Source organism: Lissotriton helveticus, chromosome 7, assembly GCF_964261635.1.
Source record: "Lissotriton helveticus chromosome 7, aLisHel1.1, whole genome shotgun sequence".
Classification (NCBI taxonomy): domain Eukaryota; kingdom Metazoa; phylum Chordata; class Amphibia; order Caudata; family Salamandridae; genus Lissotriton; species Lissotriton helveticus.
The window spans coordinates 259399221-259422077 of NC_136068.1; positions in this window are offsets into that span (position 1 = coordinate 259399221).

Here is a 22857-nt window from a genome sequence, read left to right on the forward strand (position 1 = left end):
GATGCAGGTTTCTTGTTTCAATGAGCCTTGTAGAGTGGCACGGGATAGATTAGGGATTGAGCTGAAATTAAGGAACCCCCCGAGAGAGTCCGAGAGGCACGTAATAACTATAGATGGGTCCAGGCTTTAGCTAAAAAAGAGTTTGATGAGAATAGGACTTAAAAGCGGCGTGTACAAATAGAGACACTAAACAATTTTGGAAACTTGTCAAATGGGGCAATTGGGGCCATCCGGAACGCCCACAGAATCATGTTGATAAACATCAGTGGGTGGACTTTTTTAAACCCCAGTATGACAGCAAGGAAGCTAGTGTGAGGGCATTTGAGGTATCTGAGTTCATATTTTTTAAAGATGATCCCTTCCTACTGGCAGACGCAGAGAGAGCGCTGGGAGCTGTAACCGAGGGAAGAGCTCCAGGCATTGATGGAATCCTGCAGATCTTTTTTTAAATAACAAATCTAATTGGGTCAAGTATATCACCATTCTGGCTAATGCCATTGCTCAAGGTGCCCAAGTCCCAATTTCATGGAAAGGGGCCAAAATTATAGCCATCTTTAAAAAAGGGGACAAGTCGAGACCAGAAAATTACAGGCCCATAAGCTTGATAGACTGTCTACAAAAGGTTGTGGGCCGCATGGTTTTGCATATTGTCCAGGTGTGGATAGATGAGCATTCAATCTTGTCACCCTTCCAGGCAGGCTTTCGGGCAAAAACAAGTACAATGGACCAGATTTTTTGTTTTATAACGCTATATTGGCGCACCGTGGTCCTGGGGAAAGGGTCACTTTACGTCACTTTTGTTGACCTTAGGTCAGATTTTGACCTAGTTCCTCGTAGTAAACTTTGGCCTGCGCTATCTGAGCTGGGGATGGCAGCAGATCTATTAACATTAATTAGACGTTTGCACGAAGATAACTTTGCTCATATAAGATGGGCTGATCAGGGCACTGTCACAGATTCATTTCCCGTGGGCAGAGGAGTCCGCCAAGGATGCGTGCTAGCGCCAACACTATTTTCCCTTTATATCAATGGCATAGTGGACTCCTTTATGCATGTAGCTACAGATGCCCCAGTGGTGGCCGGTATCCTTACACCCATTTTATTATTTGCTGACGACACTCTCATTTTATCTAAAACCCCCAGTGGGCACAGTGGCTCCTGAGGAGCTTGATCTGCCTGGAAGCCTTCGCAGATCAAGAACTGGAAGGCTTCCAGGCACAGTGGCTCCTGAGGAGCCACTGTGCCCGGAAGCCTTTCGCAGATCAAGTACCGGCAAGGTAACCTGACCTCCGGTTCTGGCGCTTGGACAATTCCCACGGCTACCCCTAACTATTTCGGTATGCGTACAAACTAAACACCGCCGAGGACCTCGTTCCCGCGGCGTCTTCGATCCACTCCCCTCAGACTCCCTGGATGGTTTATACATTGGAATAACCATTCCAGGTAAAACCATGGCGCATTGTGGAGGCCTTGTGCTCCAATTTCCAAGCGCTCCAATCGATACCCCAATCCGCCTTAAGCCAAGGCTTGCATTCTTTCGGTTCAGGCAATGTAAATTTTCAGTCCTGATGATGATCCTTTTAATGTTGTGTGTAGGATCGAAACGCCGTCGACAGTTTAAATAGTTACACACCTGGTTCTCCATTGTGTTACTGAATTGTGTTGACTATATGTGGACAGCTAGGTTTACCATTATTTTTTTGATTACCAGCGTCCCCTCTTCATAGGTTGCCTGAAAATACCCTATCCCTTTTGATTACTTTTTGGGTCATGTCTTATGTGTTGTTGTTTTGTATGTACTGGATACAGGACTGTATCCCACTGTATAATTGTGCACCTTAATTCCTTTGAATTTTTTCTTCTAACATTGATTACATTGGTGCCCGGCTGGACACTTTCTTCTTTATAGCGCACATTGTTGTCTGTAAATATTCTTTCCTTTAATTCATGATAAGTTAAGGACCACTGTTGCCTTAAAAAAATTGATTGATTGACAACAGATGCCGAGTTACAAGATATCTTTTTGGACAAATGGGTCGCTGGGGGTGGAGTTTATTGTTTCGATTGAGGACCATAATAAATACATACCTACTGTGATTCTGTTAGACCTGGCACCATTGGCGTGGGTCTCCCTTCCATTTTTCGCTGTTGCCTCCTGTGTTTTTGCTATGTTTTGCTGGTCTAGATGCTTTGGGCACTTTGCCACTGCCATTCAGTGCCAACATGCAAGTGCTCCCTATTGTAAATTATTGTAATGGATTAGTAACTCCATGATTGGATTTGATTTACTTGTCAGACCCTAGTACAGTGCACCATATGTGCCTATGGCATGTAAATCAAATGTGGCTGGAGGGCTTGCAGTACTGGTTGTGCCACCCACAGAAGCAGCTTGTAAAATGTGGCTCAGGCCTGCCATTGCAGAGTCTGTGTGCAGTCTGGGACTGCCATGTCGACTGGGCAAGTGCATACACTTGCCAGTCCCTAAACCTTCCCTTTTCTTCATGTTAGTCACCCCTAAGGTAAGCCCACGGTACACCTGTGGGCAGGGTGCATTTTATGTGAAAGGTAAGACATGCCCTATGTGTGTGGCAGGTCCTGACAGTGAATTACAGCTAATTTAGTTTTTCACTATTTCAAGGCTACCTGTTCCCATCGGCCAGAATGGGCAGTTTAATTATAACATCTTATAATCCTAACTGACCCAGGGAACAAGGTAGAAAAATGAGTTTAGTATGCCTGAACTCAGAATGTTAAAATACATCTTTTAGTGTGGGTGATTTTTACATTCTGTGTTTGAAAATACCACTTTTAGAAAGTAGGTATTTTCTTGCCTTACCATCCAGTGTGCATCTGCTAGGTTTGTGTATTACATGTCTTGTTTGTGAGTGACAGGGGGCTAAGAGAGGGCTTTGGCTCCAACAATCTTATAAGTTAGGGCTGGGCTGAATAGGACCTGGCTTGAATAGAGAGTAGGGGGAGGAGATTTCCTTTCACTTGCCTGAGCCTACATTGAATAGAGAGTAGGGGGAGGAGATTTATTTTCAGGTACCTGGGCCAGGTCTGCTTTCAACAATGCTGTCTCCACCTCCTGCCAGGAAGCTGCACCAGGGAGGACAGAACTGGTTTTACTAGGTAGAGACACTATCTTCCTCCAGAGAACAAAGGATTTAGTAGTATAAATATTGGGGCCTAGACCCCAGAACTTCAGACCACTTTTGGGAATCAAGACAAACCTTTGCCAATGAGAGAAACCAGGAAAGCTGAAGGGGAAGACTGCCCCTGTGCTGTTTGCTGTTTGGGGTTGGCCTGCAGTGGTTACTTATTGCCAAGGAAAGGAGAAAAGGAACTTTGTGTGTACTTTATCATCTTGAGGAAGATATCCAAGGGCTTGAAGTTGAGCTTGCCTCCTGTGCTGAAGTCTCAGGGACACAAAGACTTCACCACCAGCTCCTCAGAATTTCCTTTCTAGGAATTGTACCTGCAGAGAGGGGCCTGCTCCTTTTTTTAGGATCTCTAGAGACTGCATGTCGCTGGGAGCTGAAAGCGCGATGCAACGGGGAAGAAGCGTGTCACCGCCGCAGCTGTTGCAGCTGCATCACCGAAGAAGTGTGCCGCCGCCGCAGCTGTTTGCCGTCGCATCGCCTAGGAAGCGTGTCGCAATGCCGGAGAAGCGTGTCGCCGCCGCAGAGATTGCCGTGGCATCACTGGAGAAGCGCCTCGCAGGGCCTGTTGCGGCTCAAGACACTACTGATTTTGCCACACGGCCGTCGGGCATGCACGCATCGTATCCAGGTTGTTGCATCAAATCAAAGACACCATCTTGTCGCATTGTACCGCATCGAGGCACCATCTTGTCGCATCGTATCTGTAACGCAGTAAGAAACAGTCACATCCCCTCCTCTCCGTTAAGGAACAGATGCATCACCTCCCCTGCGCTGCAGTAAGGAACCGACGCATCACATCCCCCGAAGCAAGGAACTGACGCATCACCTTCCCTGCAACCCTTTTGTTTGTTTTGCGTAATGCATCCAAGGTACTTTTAGAGTAAAGTGTCGTATTTACCCTCTACATTGAACTAAGCTATTTCTACCACTTGAAAGTCATACTTTTGAACACTGTATTGTGGATTTTTTTTAGGTCTTGTGTTAAATCTAGATAAAGATGACTTATTTTTCTAAACTGGTGTTGTGTCCCTTTGTAGTGTTTTCACTGTGTTACTGTATGTGTTCAGAAATGCTTTACACACTGCCTCTGAGATAAGTCTGTCTGCTCATGCCAAGCTACCAAGGGGGTAAGCAGGGGTTATTTTAGGAGTGGATCCCCCTTTCCCTCAGTAGATGCAAGGGTCCCTATTTGGACAAAGGTGCAAACCATTGCCAACTAGAGACCCCATTTCTAACAGCTTCCCTCTGGGTCTGCACAGAAATCTTGATCTAGCACCTTGCCCCTGTGATGGGCGATCTGGGAAAACCACACTGCACATCCTATGTTTTTGTGGCTTTTATTCAATGTACACTAAGCAGGTCTTGCATCCTTTTATATAGAGACTTAGGGCCTCATTACGATGTCAGTCGGAAAGGCTCCGAATGGCAGTCAGATTTTCCTAATCCGAGTTGGAACCCATGTTTCTGACAAACTCGGAAACACATCCAACCGACTGATTATGGTGGTATGTAACCGTTCGGTCTGTCCGACTCGGCTCCGATCGGCATTCAGAGACTCTGAGTCGGTCGGGTCGAATCGTACAGGTCTACGGACCGCGTTTCCAACCAATCAATTATGATTTCAGATTCCGACAGCCGTTCAGAATCAGTCTGTCCGACATGAAACGGCTGTCAGAAACTGACTTTGGGGCCCGTAGCAGGTCTCCTTTCACCCGGAGGCCTTCGGTTGGGGCCCGTGGGGGTACCCATAACATGACATGACATAACATAACATAACATAACATAACATAACATAACATAACATAACATAACATAACATAACATAACATAACATAACATAAAATGTGTATTTGTAAAGTGCACGTTCATCCCTACTGGTATCTTGGCGCTGAATAACAGATGTTCGTTTGTTTGTTTTCCACATGGGACCGCTCTTTATGACCATACACAGTTTGGCAGGCAACATGGGGTGCATGCCACAGGGTGCTAGGTTTTACGCAGCCACCCTTTTTGCAATGGGAGCCTGTGCTGTCGGTTGCAACACATGCTTCCATTGAAGTTAATAGGAACCTTATTGAACGGTGTTCGAAAACATCGTAATCGGTCGGCCGGACTCCCCAAACCCAAGTCATTCAGATACGATTCCGACAAGGATTCGGTCAGAATGCTTTCCGACCGACATCGTAATGAGGCTCTTAATATTAATGATTTCAAGGCAGCTTTTAATACGTGATATCAACTGTCTGATGAATAGGTAACTGTTCATGTAGGCACTTTTTTCAGAATGGCAGTGCAAGCCCTTAGCTCTATGAACACAGATTAATAGGTGTTAGACCTGGCATCTTTGGCTTGGTTTCCCCCTATATTTGTGCCTCTACCTCCTGTATTTTTCATGCTGTGCTGGATTTTTTTTGTTGTTTAGATGCTTTGGGCACTTTGCCACTGCTGTTCAGTGTCAAAGTGCAAGTGCTCCCTGTGTACATTGTTATTTAGATTGGTTATCCATGATTGGCATATTTGTGTCACCAAGAAGTCCCTAGTAAAGTGCACTGAGTGTGCCAGGGCTGGTGATAACAAATGCTACTAGTGGGCCTGCAGCACTGATTGTGCCATCCACATGAGTAGCCCTAAAATGGTGTCTGTGAACTGCCATGTCCTCCTGGTCAGTGTCCTCACTGGCCAGGCCTAACCCTTCCCTTTCTGTACACATTGGTCACCCCTACGGAAGGCCCAAGGTACCCCCTTGGGCAGGGTGCAGTGTATGTGAAAGGTAGAGCATGTACTTGTGCAGGTGACATGCTCTGGTAGTGAATTACAGCCATTTTCGTTTTTCACTATTTTAAGGCTATCTTGCCCCATAGGCTATCATGGGGGATGCTGGCTACAGAGGCTACCAGTATATCTTCCCATAGGAGCAAGATAGGACATGAAAGTCTGGTATCCCTGAACTCAGACTTTAATAACACATCTTTTAGGAAATGTTGTTTTTAAATCCTGTGTTTGAGAACAGCACTTTTAGAAAGTTGCTGTTCTCTTGTCTGACCCTTCTGCGTGCCTTGGCCTGTTTGTGAATTGGCTGTCTGGTTTGAGAGTGACAGGGGCTGGGAGCCCCCAGGAGGCTGGCTGAGGCAGCCCTAGGCTGAATGACTGCATCTGCATCTTGAGTGGTGGGACAGGATAGCAGCTGGGCCTGAATAGGGCTGTGCCTGCCTTCCACAATGCTGGCTCCACCTCCTGCTGAGCGGCTGATGACTCTGTCTCTCTCCCTGAAAGGAAAGGAGAGGCCAGGAAAACAAAGTGCTCAAGGAACACCCAGAACTGGTTCAGAACGGGCTCAGAGCCCTCCTGCACAAAGGGATCAATGATTTTTAGGGGTATAAGTACAGGACCCCTGACTACAGAAAATTAGATCATCCTGGAATCAAGAAGGAACCTCTGCCAAGGAGAAAGCTGAAACTGAAGAAGGAAGACTGTCCTGCTGTTGCTCTGCTGGACTGACCTGCTGTTGCTTTGCTGCCAAGGAGAGGGGAAGGACTTTGCTTTTGGTGCTGTGTCCCCTTGCTTGAAAGAATCTCCAAGGGCCTGAGAAGAGCTAGCTCCCTGTTAAGAAGTCTCAGGAACAAAAGGACTTCATCCCCCAGCTTCCCTGAACTCTACTAAGAGAGTTCTGTCCTTCCTAGAGTGCTTGGGCAAGTAGTGGTGCCTCTGGAAGTTGTACCTGTGTTGGGAAGCTGGAAACCAAGCTTTTAAGGACTTTTTTCAAGTTTTGTCGCATCGCTCGCTTGCAGAGCGCATCCCCGACAGTGCGAGGAAATTCCTGCCGCTACGAAGGCCGAGATCATCGCAGCGCCTGTTGCCGCTGCCAGAGTCATCGCATCCTTCGTTTGCGGGACGCACCAGACCGGTGCAGGAAGATTACCATCGCTGCGAGTGTCGTCGCAGAGCCATCGCATCAGATCACTGTTGGTCAGCGCATCGTCACCCCGGAGATAGTCGCAACTACAAAGATCATCGCATCGTGCCTTTGCAAGCTTCTTTCACTATGGAACCTCCGCACCGGAATCCATACAAGGTATCGCATCCCTCCCCATACAGACCGGAGTCACCACATCACGGCCGCTACATCCAGCGGGGCTGTCGCATCGCCTCCCCAGGGTCTCAGGAGTGATGCATCGCTTGTTTTCCACTGCACCAGCTTCTGTTTTGGAACTTTGTTGCATTTAAAGGTACTGTTGGCTAAACGTGACGCAACTGTGAACTTTTCACACAACTGTGGATTATTTTATCGCAACTTTAAGAACTCTTTGGCAACCATATTCTTGAACTGTGTATGTTGGATTTTTGTCGTTTTGGTCTTATGTAGTTTAGATTAAATACCTTTATTTTTCTAAACTGTTGTGGAGTCAGTTTGTGGTGTTTTCACTGTGTTACTGTGAGTGTTGGTACAAATACTTTACACATTGCCTTCGATAAGCCTTGCCTGCTCGTGCCAAACTACTCAGAGGGTCACAGAGGTTATCTAAGAGTGTTTCCTCCTTACCCTGACTAGAAGCAAGGGTCCCTATTTGGACAGTGGTACTTACCTCTGCCAACTTGAGACCCCCAGTTCTAACAATAGGGATTCATTGATTATGCTGCTAATAGTTGTAATTGTATTGAAGCCAAAGATCTTTTTTAAAAGATTGGTTTTATACATTGCATATCACTATGTAGTTGGTGTAATTAACACTATGTTTGTATTAAAGCAACAAAACACTTTGAACTCTGAGAGCAAAGTGGGCAAAAGAAATAAGGAGTGAGTGATGCTAAAAAAGGCGGGGGTCTTAACTTGTTTTTGGTTTATAAATCAGGATGTTGTAATAAAAACTCCGATCCAGTGGTTAAGGGTGAGTTTATTTAGTACGTGTCAGAAGAAGAGCAGCGCTACCTCTGCCTCCGCTCACATGCACCAACTGTGGTTTCCCTTAGCTACAAAGGTTTTAGATTGCTTATGTGTGACATTTTCATAATTTCAGTGTAATTATGAGTGACATTCACCGATTATAAGTTACTCTTTCTCGTGAGAAAAATCAAGCAATGAAGACGAGGGAACATATATAAATATCAAAATAACACCCATTTGAGCGACTAGAAACTCTAAGAAGATCTTAAAACTGCTGCGAAGCACCAGAAATGAAAAGGCACAAATGTAGGGGTGCTGCCTGGAGGATTTGTGTTGCTGCAGGCAGGCCCCAGGTTCAGAAGTTTTGAGGGAAGAGGGAGGTGTGAGAAGGCTACATACATTCGGGTGCTGCCTGGAGGCTGTGTGTCACTACAGCCAGGCCCCAGGTTCAGGTGTTTTGAGGGAAGACGAGGGATGTGAGGAAGCTTCATGACCATCCCTTTCCTCGTCCCCTTACTCACTTTATGACTTTCTTCATCTGAGAACCCTCTAAGTCACCACCTCCCCTCCTCAAGCTGTTTCTTTTATGACGATGAAAGAAACCCTACTCCCTACACACCGTCACACTTCCCAAAGGAACTTCCTATTTTCCTTTTGCCCTAAATGTGTTGCTAACTTCCTTTTAGCAGGAGAGTTGCTCGAGCACTTTCCCATTCAGGAGAGTGCAGGTGCCTTTCTGTTTTTGTTTTCCTTGAAAACCACTGTTGTGACTGGAGGTGGTGCAAAAGCATGATGTTTTCAAGAAACATGCTGGAAAGGGCACATTCCCTCGAGGATTGACTAGTATGATTAGTAACTTGCGAGTAGTCACATTACCGAATTGCTGCACTTGTCTCGCTCGTTGCAAAGAAGTTAATATTTTGCGAGTGTCGATGTTTATTTAGTCTTAGTTACTGCTTATAATGCTATTAATGAATTTGCTTCTGAGTCTCTTCGGTTAGCCCACCTAGCTATGTGACAGACTGCTGGCATGAGGCTGGTGTGATCTGATGCCACTGTGGCCAGCATGGCTCTGTGACAGGCTGGATGCACCCATCGCCATGCTGTGAGCCAAATACGGTGAGAGACGTCCAAACAAATGCTGCTTTAATGTACTTGTCCAAGCGGGTCTTGCAGCTCTGTGGAGCACATGCTCAGACATCGCCACTCCTGAAGAGTGCACCTTTTTCAGCATGCCTTGCATCGCAGCTGAGTATGGGCCTAAGCACTGCCATCCAACGTGCCATTCCCAGCATGTTTCTGCAACTAGCACTACTCCAGCTCTAGAGAGCGCCTGAAGACTCTCTCCCACCACCTGACTTCGCCAGCTGGCTGGCCAGACTGGACCAGACTACAATTCCAAGCAACCCCGGAGGAGGGGCCAGCTGGTAGTTGACTTTTTCACACCTCCCGGAACAGGCTATAGATCTCCTGTGGCTCCAGCATTGCTGAAAACTGCCTGTTCATGCCCGTCCGAGCCCAGAGGAGATTGGGCTGGGCCACCCCTCTTTCGCCTGCTCCCCTGGCTTAAGGTACTGTATGCCCTGCCCGTGTCCTGTCCTGCCTGCTGTCCATATGCTGCCTGCTGCCCCAAACTGCCTGCTGTCTCTGCGCTGCCTGCTACCCATGTGCTGCCTACTGCCCCTGCACTGCCTTCTGCCGCTGCACTGCCCCTGTCCTGCCTGCTGTCCCTGTGATTCCCCGTTGCCCTCCTGCTTGCTGTCCCTACGCCTGCCTGCTGCCCCTGCGCTGCCTGCTGTCCCAGTCAGTGCACTGCCTGCTGCCCCTCCACTGCCTGTTGTTCCAGTCCCTGCGCTGCCTGCTGCCCCTGCACTGCTTGCTGCCCCTCCTCTGCCTGCTGCCCCTGTGCTGCCTGCTGTAACTGTGCTGCCTGCTGCCCCTGCCAGCTGTCTCTGCGCTGCCTTCTGCCCTAACGCAGCCTGAACTTGAACCACCCATCAGGACCACTAATGGAGGCCGCCGCACGACCACGCAGCGAAAATGTGCAATGAGCGCGTTTCCAACTAAGCTCCAGTTGGACAATTGCAGCACCAGGACCCCTTGCCCCCCACTACCCGACGGTACACCACCAACAAACTCCTGGACCTGGATCCTGGATGCTGAATCAGCTGTGTCTCCTCCTCCCCACAATCCACCTAAGTCCTGCCAACACTGCCACTTTTCCTGAACAACAACAAACAAAAGATACAGCACAACTCCTGCCCACAAGATAATAAACACCCCGCAACTGCTCCATTGTGTCCTGCTCAATGCCTGCTCACTCTGCAAACATGCCACGGAAATCTGGGACACCATCCCCACCCTCTCTACGGATGTTGCCTTCATCACCGAAATGTGGCTCAACACCTCCTCAAACCCCGACATCACCACCTCCACTCCCAAAGGCTACAAGATGATACACCAAGACCGCGCCAACAAACAATGAGGAGGAATCACCATCATCTTCAAGGAAACCATCAGATGCACTATCACCAAAAACAACGACCCCTCACCTCTCATGAAACACCTCAACTCCTACTACAAACCAATGGGAAGACCACGATAAGAGGCACCCTCGCCTTCAGAACCCCAGGACCCCGAGCAACATTCTGCGACACCATGCACAATTTCATCGCTCCCCTAGCAATCGACTCTTACCACTACGTCCTACTCAGCGACTTCAACTTCCACATTGATGACCCCAGCGATACCAACTCTATCACCCTCCTGGAGAACCTCGGCAACATCGGCCTCACCCGACTGGTAACAGAACCCACACAAAAAGCAGGACACACACTAAACTCCATTTTCACCTCAAGCAGCAGAATCAAATTCAGCCATACCACAGAACTCACCTGGACTGACCACACCATTGTATACTTCACCATCAACAATGCCCAGCATACCATCACCAGGCCTCAGATCTCCTCCAACCACAGCTGGGGCAAGGTCACCAAAACTCCGTGGTCACAGGCCCTCGCCACCTCGCAACCCGAGGCCTCAACAGACCTCAACCGGGCAGTCCTGAACTTGGCTGCCTGGATCATCAACAACGCCAACAGAGTCACCCCACTGAAACCTACAAATTCCAACAAGATTCCCAGCTATGCCAGATTGTACACCCCAGAACTCAGGAACAACAAGTAGAACTGCCAGCTACTCTAGAAACAATGGTGTGCCACCAAGAACCTCGCTGACAGAGCAGCTCACAAAACAACCCTCAGCATCCATCACTGGCACATCAAAGAAGGCAGGACAGCAACCATCACCACTGCATCTACTCCATAGCCAACCACACAAACTCTCCAAAATAGTCAAATAATGATCCAACCCAAAAGCCAAACAGAACACCATCCACCCACCCAAGAACTCTGCAAAACCCTCTCAGACTACTTCCATAGCAAGATCACCAACATCTACAATTTCAACCAATGGCCTCAACCAACCAGCGAACACCAGCTATGCCATCACCACTTGGTAATCGTTCACTGCCCTGACCACCTCAGCCATCATGTCTTCCATCCACCCTGGGACCCCCACCAACTCCTGCCCCCACCACCTCTACAACCTCAAAACGAACCCAATCAGCCCACAACTTACCAGCATCCTGAACACGCTTATCTCCATAGCAACCTTCCTGGACAGATGGGATTACGCAGACATCAGACCTCTCATAAAGAAACCCAGCTGATCTTAATAATCTCAAAAATTACCGTCCGATCTCCCTTCTCCTCTGCCTGGCCAAACGTCTTGAGAAAGCCATCAACTAGCAGCACAACAAGTTTGTGGAACAAAACCACCTACTGGACGTCTCTCAATCAGGATTGATTGCCGTCACAGATGACATCAGAACACTCGACTGTGGAGAAAGCATGGCCCTGCTCCTCCTCTACCACTCTGCGGCGTTCGACACAGTCTCCCACAACACTTTCATCAAAAGACTCCACAACATAGGCATACAGCAAGACACCCTCAAGTGGATCGCCTTCTTCCTTACAGGACGCACAGAGAGCATTTGTCTGCCTCCCCTTACCTCTGCACCCAAAGACATCATATGCGTTGTGCCAAAAGGATCATCTCTCAGTCCCACCTTATTTAATATCTACATGACCCCCCCTTGCAGACGTTGTTGGATCCCACTGACTCATTATAATCCCCTATGCAGATGATCCTCAACTGATCCTCTCGCTCACCGAGGACCATTCCAACAACAAATCCAACTACTGCAACGCCATGACCGACGTAGCTGAATGGTAGAAAGTCAACTGCCTCCAACTCAACTCCAACAAAACTGAAGTACTGATCTTGGGCAGGAACACCTCCACTTGGAACCACAGCTGGTGGCCTGCAGAACTCAGACCCACACCCACACCGACTGACCACACACGCAACCTTGGTATCATCCTCGACAGCCAAATGACCATGAAATAACAAGTTAACGCAGTCGCCTCCTCTTGCTTCTACAAACTTCGCATGCTCAGCAGAATCTTCAGATGGATACTAACCAACACCAGAAAGACTGTCACTCAGGCCCTCGTCACCAGCCTTCTCGACAACGGCAACACCCTCTAGGCCAGCATCTCCACCAAGCTTCTCAGAAGACTCCAGACCATACAGGATGCTGCTGCTGGACTCAACCTGGACTTCCCCAAATAATCCCACATCGACGCCCACCTGAGAGACCTCCACTGGCTCCCAATCCAGAAAAGATGCTAGTTCAAGTTCCTCATGCACGCCTACAAAGCCGTCCATGACCTAGGAACTGCTTACCTCAAGCATTGACTAAACTTCCTCCAACCCGCTAGACACCTGAGCTCCTCTTCACTTGCCGGCATATCCCCCCCACATCTCACAGTAGCATCGATGGCTGCTCCTTCTCCTACAGTGCTGCCATGACCTGGAACGAACCTCCCCTCCATCTCCGTACAACTGCCTTGCTGACAGACTTCAGAAAGAGACTCCAGACCTGGCTCTTCGACTGAGTCCCAGGGCCCAGATACCTAGTGGTGCACTTTACAAATGTTGTTTGATTGATTTATTGATCCTACTTTTGCACCACCTCCAGTCACAGCAGTAGTATTCAAGGAAAAGAAAAATAGAAAGGTGCCTGTGCTCTCCTTAATGGGAAAGTGCCTGAGCAACTCTGCTACTAATAGGTAGCTAGCAACACATAGAGGACAGAAGAAAAAAAGGAAGTTCCGGGGTGTTAGACCTGGCATCTTTGGCGTGGTTTCTGCTGACTTTTTGCCTCTACCTCCTGTATTTTTTACGCTCTGCTGGATTTCGTTTTTGCTGGCTTAGATGCTTTGGGCACTTTGCCACTGCTGATCAGTGTCAAAGTGCAAGTGCTCCCTAGGTAAATTGTTATTGTGATTGGTTATCCATGATTGGCATATTTGTGTTACCCGGAAGTCCCTAGTAAAGTGCACTGAGTGTGCCAGGGCTGGTGATTCAAATGCTACTAGGGGCCTGCAGCACTGATTGTGCCACCCACATAAGTAGCCCTATAATGGTGTCTCAGGCTTGCCACCACAGTGCCTGTGGGCAGTTGCTAACTGCCATGCTGACCTGGCCTGTGCCCACACTGACCAGGCCTAACCCATCTCTTTCTGTACACATTGGTCACCCCTATGAAAGGCCCAAGGTATCCCCCTGGGCAGGGTGCAGTGTATGTGAAAGGTTGAGCATGTACTAGTGTGTGTGACATGCTCTGGTAGTGAATTAGAGCCATTTTTGTTTTTCACTATTGAGAGGGATGTCTTGGCCATAGGCTATAATGCTGTGTATAATGTTTACCTGCATATCTTCCCATAGAATCAAGATAGAAAATTAAAGTATGGTATCCCTGAACTCAGAATTTAATAACCTATCTTTTAGGAAGGATGGTTTTTAAATCCTGTGTTTGAGAACAGCACTTTTAGAAAGTGGCTGTTCTCTTGTCTGACCTTTCTGTGTGCCTTGGCCTGCTTGTGAATTGACTGTCTAGTTTGTGAGTGACAGGGGCTGGGGAGCCCCCATGAGGCTGGACGAGCCAGCCCTAGGCTGAATAGCTGCATCTGCATCTTGAGTGGTGGGAGGGGATAGCACCTGGGCCTGAATAGGGCTGTGCCTGCCTTCCACAATGCTGGCTCCACCTCCCTCTGGGCGGCTGACGACCCTGCCCCTCTCTCTGAAAGGAAAGAAGAAGTCAGGAAAACAAAGTACTCCAGGACTGACCAGAACAGGTTCTGACTAAGCCAAGGCCTCTCTGCCTCCAGAGAACAAAGGAAAGACTGGTATAAAAAGGGCTACCAGACAACACAAAATTAGATCATCCTGGAATCAAGAAGGAACCTCTGCAAAGGAGAAAGCTGGAAGACTGAAGAGGAAGGACTGTCCTGCTGTGTGTTTGTGGGCTGACCTGCAGTTGCTTTGTTGCCAAGGAGAGGGGAAGGACTTTGCTGTTGCTGTGTCCCTTTGCTTGAAGAGATCTCCAAGGGCCTGAGGAGAGCTGGCCTCCTGTTAAGAAGTCCCAGGAACAAAAGGACTTCACCCCAGCTTCCCCCCTGATCTCTGCTGAGTGAGTTCCGCCCTTCCTAGAGTGCTTTATCCAATTGTGGGGCCTCTGGAAGTTGTGCCTGCTGCTTGAGGAGCTGGACAAGAAGAAAAGAAGAAGAACTGCCATTTTCACGCATCGCTCGCTTGCGGAGCGCATCGTCCACAGTGCAGGGAAATTCCCGTCGCCGCGACGATCGTCGAAGCGCCTGTTGCCGCTGCAAGAACCAACGCATTGCTCGATTGCAGAGCGCATCGCCCCGGTACGGGAAGATTCCTCGCACTGCGAGTATCGTCGCAGAGCCTGTATTCGCTGGGTGAGATAGTCGGACCGCTTTCTTGCGGACCGCATCACGTCGCTGCGAACATCATCGCAGAGCCATCGCATCGAGGAGCCACGAGAGAAGATCAATTCTGCGCCGCGCATCGCCGCCGCACCTGAGATTGTCGCCGTCCAGAAGATCGTTGCATCGTGCCTGTGCTTACCGAACCTGCGCACCGGAATCCATACAAGGTATCGCAATCCTCCCCATACAGACTGGATTTGTCGTAATACGCCCACTGCGTGCAGCGGGGCTGTTGCATTGCCTCCCCAGGGTCTCAGGAGTGACGCATCGCTTGTTTTTCAACGCTGCAGCTTCCATTTGGAACTTTTGTCGCATCTACAGGTACTTTGGCTAAACGTGCCGCCACTGCGGATTATTTTGACGCAAACCCTATAACTCTTTTAAAGTCATATTCTTGAACTGTGTATGTTTGATTTTTGTCGTATGGTCTTGTTTAGTTTAGATAAAGATACTTCATTTTTCTAAACTGATGTGGAGTCCATTTGTGGTGTTTTCACTGTGTTACTGTGAGTGTTGGTACAAATACTTTACAAATTGCCTTTGATAAGCCTGTCTGCTCGTGCCAAGCTACCTAGGGGGTGAGCAGGGGCTATCTAAAGAGTGTATGCCCCTTAAACTGACTAGAACCAATTGTCCCTATTTGGACATTGGTACCTACCTCTACCAACTAGAGACCCCCAGTTCTAACACGGGCGAAGTGTGACAGTGTGTAGGGAGGAGGGTTTATTTCATAGACATAAAAAAAGCTTGAGCAGCGCAGGCGACTTGGAGGGTTCTCAGATGAAGAATGTCATGAAATAAGTAAAGCGATGAGAAAGGGGATGGTCATGGTGCTTTCTCACATCACTCTGCTTCCCTCAAAAACCCTGAATCTTGGGCCTGTCTGCAGTGACACATAGCCTCCAGGCAGCACCCCCATATATATAGCCTTCTCACAAATCCCTCTTCACTCAAAACCCCTGAACCTTGGGCCTGGTTGCAGTGACACCTAGCCTCCAGGCAGCACCCCTATATTAGTGCCCTTCAATTTCTGGTGATTTGCAGCAGCTTTAAGATCTTCTTATAGCTTCTAGTTGCTCAACTGGTGTCATTTTGATATTTATATGTTTCCCTCGTCTTCATTGCTTTATTTTGCTCGCGAGAAAGTGTTACTCATAGTCATTGAATGTCACTCATAATTGCACTGAAATTATGAAAATGTCACACCTAAGCAATCTGAAACCGTGGCAGCTATGTGAGCTGCGCTGCCAATGATTCAGATTACAGCCAGCAGTCCTAATTTAACAGAACTGCAGCTGCCTCTGTGAGCACTCTCACACCGGTAGCGGCAGGACCGACCCGCTTATTATTGTGAGTGTATGAAAAATCACACTTTCCCGTATTAGCCATTGGCCGGACACTGACCCCTGTCATGACGTCACTTGTAATGCTGTGGTGCGCGATGTTGGGGGAATTTAACAATAATCACTGTGTTAGATTGTCACAGCAGCTACCCTGCGAACAGCTGAACCAGGCCCCAAGCATGCCGGGACCAATGAGCACCCCATGGTGACGCGCACTGCCAATTCAGCTTAAATTCATGCAGTAATGTGCATTAGCAGCTCTGCCGCTTTGACAGCTGAGGAGGCGCTATAATGCGTGACTTAGCATTTCAGTGCAGTGATGCGTACCACCACACTGAAATTAGTTAATGCAATGCCTGATGCATGGTACTTGGCAGGGCTGCATCAGCTGAAGATAATGATTTTTGACTAATTGTTCCAAAGTTCACTTCCCCTCGGGTTCAGTATGAAAAGTCAATGGCATTTTCTATGCATTACCCACACCTGGCCACATAATTTCCCATGTTCTTCCAGGACTACACTACAGTTCCAAGCTCAGTCTTCTTTCTGCACTTTCACACAGGCCAAACGATCTGTAACTTCCTGGAGCTGCCTAGCCTACAGCTTCCAAGCTTCATAGAGTTCTTTCACTCAGCTCTAGGAAGTGGATTCCAACACAAGGCGCAATCTTCAGTCCAACTAATCCCATGTCCTAGCCTTGAGGTGGGCCTCCGTGTGACATCCAGGGGTCTCCGATGACTCAAAGAAGATTCTACCACACAATGTGCGGGAGACTCAAACCTCTCACTTCTTCCAACAATGAATCTTCTCAGAACCGTGGAGTCCACTCCCGACAGATGTTGTTTTTTTCATGGTTTAAATCCCTGAAGTTAAATGAGGTGAACTCCCTTTTGAGAGTCTGATAGAGTCCTTGGTTCTCTAGGTGACAGAACCTCTTTTCCATCCACATACTTTCCCAAGCAATTCTGTTCTTTCAGTTCTGTCTACATTTGCAGTTCTTAGACTTTTTGTACTTGAAATACCCCAGTTTTTTCCTGGAAAATGTGTTCCCTCCAATCGTGCATTATGTAAAACTGCATGTGGAATTATCAGAAATTGCTATTAAAATCTGTTTGTGAAGAAGGGTCGCTATAGGTGGTCATTCTTGTTTCACCAGTAGCGTCACATCACTGTGCTTGGTGGGCCGCATGTCCTTGTTAATTTCAGATTGTTTTGGTAGGCGTCTCACCACTGGATGATTAACTTGTAAAGTCTACCCAGGTACTCTCATACCAGTGAGTTAGCACTGCAACTCACTGATGAGCAGCCATTATCTTTATGGTGAATCTTGTACCATCAAGTTTCCTCTAGTGAACTACCAGCTGGGCTGCATCTCCTCTAATTCATGTTCAGCCTGCTACGAATGCCAGGTCAAAGAAGTAACTGAGCATCATCAAGTTCCTCACCAAGACTCAAAGCTCTTGCATGCGTCTGGCTTTCCTTACATATTCCTCTTCCCTATCCCATAGTGCACCTACCCCCTCTGCTTTGATATCTACTCACTGCCTTACCCCTCCCACTCCCATCTCATTTCCCTCACTCTGACTCTTGAACCTTCTCATCCTTTCTACCCTGTCAATCCCTCACTCTTTTACTTCATCTCATCCCTTCCACATCCCTTCCTTTCTCTTCCTAGCACCTCTACTATGAGATCTATTTCAGTAGCCATCTTTCCTTTTCCCTGTCAAGTCAATTACCCTCCTCATTTCCTTGGGCAACATTCTTCGGTAACCACAGCTACCAAAACTGTTAGGCCCCTTGCGTTATTCTCTTCCTCGCTCTATTGGGCCTTCTCAAATCCCACCTCCACCTACTTCCTAAATCCCACCTAATTGTACCCTTTAAACTCCTCGCCATAGGCAAATTCATGCTCCATCACCTTTTAACCCTCCCCTTACCCACATAACCCCTTACAAGTCCAGGCATTAAACGCCAATACTGACCTGTCCTATTCCTATGTCACCCTCCCCCTTCAAAATATATCAGTTCCATATCCTACTACCCACTACTATCCTACTACTGAGTTGCTTGCCCACTCTCAATCAGCAGAGCAAGTTCTCATCCTTTTCCCCTCAACACAAATATCGTTAAGTCTCACATCTATTAATTGCTTACTTATGCTTATGTTTTTTCCTCTTGATTCCTTTTTCTACTCTTCATGCACAATTTCCCCTTTCCTTCTCCTCTTCTTTCCAGTCAAATGCCCCTACTATCAATAGCTTCTTCTGTATTTTCTTTCACAGGATGTTGATATTGAGAACTGGTTCTTGGACTTTAACTTAACATTTGATTCAGACCTGGGCTTCCTCTTCATTACAGAATCATGGCTACAACAGATCACTAATTGCTTTGAACCGCGGTTGCACCCCAACTCAATTGCACAGCATTATTCCAGAATTATTCATCAAAACAGAATTTTTAACACAATTGTATTCCGTTTTATCCGATGTTTTTATTTTGTCATAGCTTTATCCATGTCACACAAAGTTTCAAACTTTCCCATTTCTTCTAATGCTCAAGATATGCTCATCCGGGCCTTTTTCAAAAGCATGCAGGAATGCATTGTGGCTCCAGGGTACACTTGGTCGCCGTGCAGAGCAGAAATATCACCACAAAACTATCGTAGGACACAAAGATCGCCACAAAAATATCGAGGGGAAGAAATATCGACAACAAAAATGTAGTTGACAAGAATATCGACTGACAGGTAAGTAATACCGATTACATAAATATCGTTTACAAAAATATAGTTGACTAAAATATCGTTTTATTAATAATGTTATGTCTTTTAGTGTTTTAATGAGAATTGTTTGTAATTTTATTATATGTTTTAGAGTTTTACTAGTTATTAATTTATTTTAAGTTTAATTCAGCGTTTTTAGTTCCGTAGCGGGTTGTGGGTTTATAAGGGAATAGGGTGGGAAGTAATTTAATTTTATAAAACGTATAGAATAATTAATGTGTTAATTGATTAATTAATCATATTTTAATAATTAGTTGTTCATTAATTTCAATTAGTTAATTAATAAATAATTATGTTAATTGCTTAATTAATTTTAGGTGTGTGTGTTGTGGTGTTTATATGTGTAAATTGTGTGAAGAGTGGTAAGTAATTAATTTTTTTATTGATTAATTATTAAATACTTTAAAATGAATTGCCATTAATTAATTAGTCATTATTAATTGTAATTGTGTAATTAATTTTGGGTGTGTGTTTTGGTGTTAATATGTGTAAATTGTGTATAAGGTGGTATACAATTCATTTTTTATTGATTAATTAATACATATTAATAAATTAATTTTCATTAATTAATTAGTAATTATTGAATTTAATTGTGTAATAATTGTAGGTGTGTGTTGTGGATTTTATATTGTTAAATAATGGGTACTTTTTTTTATTTTCTTTGTTAATGATAATATATTTAAAGTTATATATTAATTATGTTAATTTTGGAAATTAAATGTAATAAAAATGTTGATTGTTTTGTTTTTTATTGTTTTGTGATCCATCGTTTTCCCTACTGTTGCACTCACTGGAGTGGGAATACTAATTTTTACCCCTCCGCTGTCCAGCGCTTTCCCTACTGTTGCACTCATTGGAGTGGGAATAGTAATTTTTACCCTTCAGCTATCCAGCACTTTCCCTACTGTTGCACTCACTAGAGTGGGAATAGTAATTTTTACCCCTCTGCTATCCAGGGCTTTCCCTACTGTTGCACTCACTGGAGTGGGAAGAGTCATTTTTACCCCTCCGCTGTCCAGCGTTTTCCCTACTGTTGCACTCACTGGAGTGGGAAAAGCAATTTTTACCCCTCCGCTATCGATCGTTTACCCTACTGTTGCACTCACTGGAGTGGGAATAGTAATTTTTACCCCTTCGCTATACAACGTTTTAACTACTAATGTTTTTATTTTGTTATTAAATGTTTATATTATTTTTCCTAAATAGTTTAATGTGTTAATTAAATATAGAATATTTTATTTAAATGTATTTATATATGTGTTTTTTTATTTTTATATAATTAAAAAAGTTTATAAATTCAATAAAGATTATAGTTAATAAAATATATTTAAGTAAATATATGTATACGTACACATTTTTGTGTTTATACTTAATAAATTAAATGTATTTGTTATAATTATTTTAAATATATATTAAATGTAATTTATTATCTCAATAATATATATATATTTTTTTTTTTTTCCAAAAACCTTTATTTGAGCAAGCAAAGGAAAATACAAGAATGGGCCTACAACCTCACGGGCTGGCCGCTAATAGTAAGGCATAATGAAAGAAGCAGAAAATCACTGCTGAGGTCAGGCGAAACTCAGTCACCAAGCATTACTCCAAACATAGTACAGAGCATATTAAGTTTCTGTTTTATACAAAAAACAACGAACACTAAAAAGGCGAATGCACAGTAATCAAGGTCAGCCCAAATAACGGAGGGGACGGTACAAAGTCAGGGGGGGGGGGAGCAGCGGGGAGAACTGGAAAATCACAGAGCAGTATGAAAAGGGTTCGGGAACGTCAGCCTAGGGAGATAGGGTAACATCAGTAGTGCCAACCATGGGAGGGGTACAGATATCCCCACGATATTCATTCCACTGGCCCCAAATCTTCGTCCACGCCCTGGGTCTGCCCCAGGCCACATATACGGTCTTCTCACGAAACATTGACCAGTCCATGTTATCCTCCCATTTCGAGACCTCAGGGGGTCTTGATGCGCCCCAGAGTTGCGCAATGTCCCGTTTCGCAATCATGTATCCCAAGGTAGCCCATCTGATCTGGGCCACAGAATAGTCGGTGGGTTCCCACACATTCAACAGACAGCGTCGGGGCTCCGGCCGCAAGGCAACACCCGTCACAGCAGTCATCACCGCAAGCACATCAGTCCAGTAGGCCGCAACCACTGGGCACTCCCAAAGAATATGTAAAAAAGTAGCACTCAACCCACAACCACGCTTACATAACCCATCCGGGGAAAAGCCCATTGTCACCAGACGCGGACCAGTGACATATACCCGATGAAGGATTTTAAGTTGAACCAAACGGAGACGGGCAGGGATGGCTACCTCTTTCGGAGAAGAGAGCGCCGATTGCCAATCCTCGTCGTCCAATTCCAACCCATCGCCGACCCAAACCTCCCGCAATCGGACCAATAAGTCCACTCGAGTATTGATCAGTTTCTTATAGATCAGGGAAATGGTGCTATCAGGCAGGTGGCCATCAAGGACACGATCCTCGAGGGGGAAGACTCGGGCAGGGTCTCATCAGGAGTCAGGACCGAGGCGAGGGCGTGTCGGACCTGCAAATAGCGAAAAAATTCTCTACCATTCAAGCCGTATTCCGCCTGAAGGGCCTGGAATGACTTCACACTACCGTTCAAACAGACATCACCCACCTTACATATCCCAATCATATCCCAGCGGTCAAAGCCCTTAGTAGACCAGAGACACCCCAAACGTTCAGAGGCATAAAGCGGCGTCGCCAGTGTTATTCGATCCGCCCATCCCAAACTCACATTCGCGGCTCGCCACACGGTGACTGCAATCCTGGACGGGCCCACAAGATGGCGCCCGGCCGATCTAGAATAAAGCGCTCTATTAAAGTCCCCACCCGGCAGCTGGAGTCTATCCATCTCAAAAGCAGGATTACGACCCGGTGAAAACATCACGTGATCGATGGCAGACAACTGGGAAGCCCAATAATATCTCTTGATGTCGGGGAGCGCCATGCCCCCGTCATACCAAGGGATGGTGAGTTTCGCGAGGGCAATACGTGGACGCCCATCCCAGATCAATTGCCTTTGAAGACTCTCAATCTCCTTGAAATAGGTCTTGGGGATGTCGTCATAGGAATTCTGGAGTGCATAGAGGAACCGCGGCAAGGACATCATTTTAAACAGAGCCGCCCTGCCCAGAGGGGACAAAGGGAGCTTGCGCCAACGGGCCACGTCCAGTCGCAATCTAAGCAACGGGGGGAGGAGATTACGCTCAAATCGGAGTGAGGAGTCCAATGTAATGAAGATCCCTAAATACTTGAAGCCAGACTGGACCACCTGAATAGGAAGTCTGCTCGGCAATGGAGGCAAAACACCCGAAAGAACATATACGCAGGACTTGGCCCAATTAATAACGAGGCCCGAGTTGGCACCGAATGAAGTAAGAACATCAAATAAAACAGTCAGAGATTTACGCGGAGAGGTGAGATATAAGAGAATGTCATCCGCGTAAAGGGAGACGCGGTCCTCAAAGTCCGGTGACCAACGGATCCCTTTAAGCGAGGGCTCCCATCGAAGCCATGCAGCCAACGGTTCCAAGGCAAGCGCAAAAAGCAACGGAGACAAGGGGCAACCCTGACGGGTTCCCCTGCCAAGACCGAACGGGGCCGAAGCTCTACCGTTTACCACCACTTGTGCTAAGGGTTCAGCGTACAATAACTTCACCCAACCGATAAACTCAGGTCCGAAACCGAATTTCTCAAGAGTCGCCCAAAGATAGGGCCA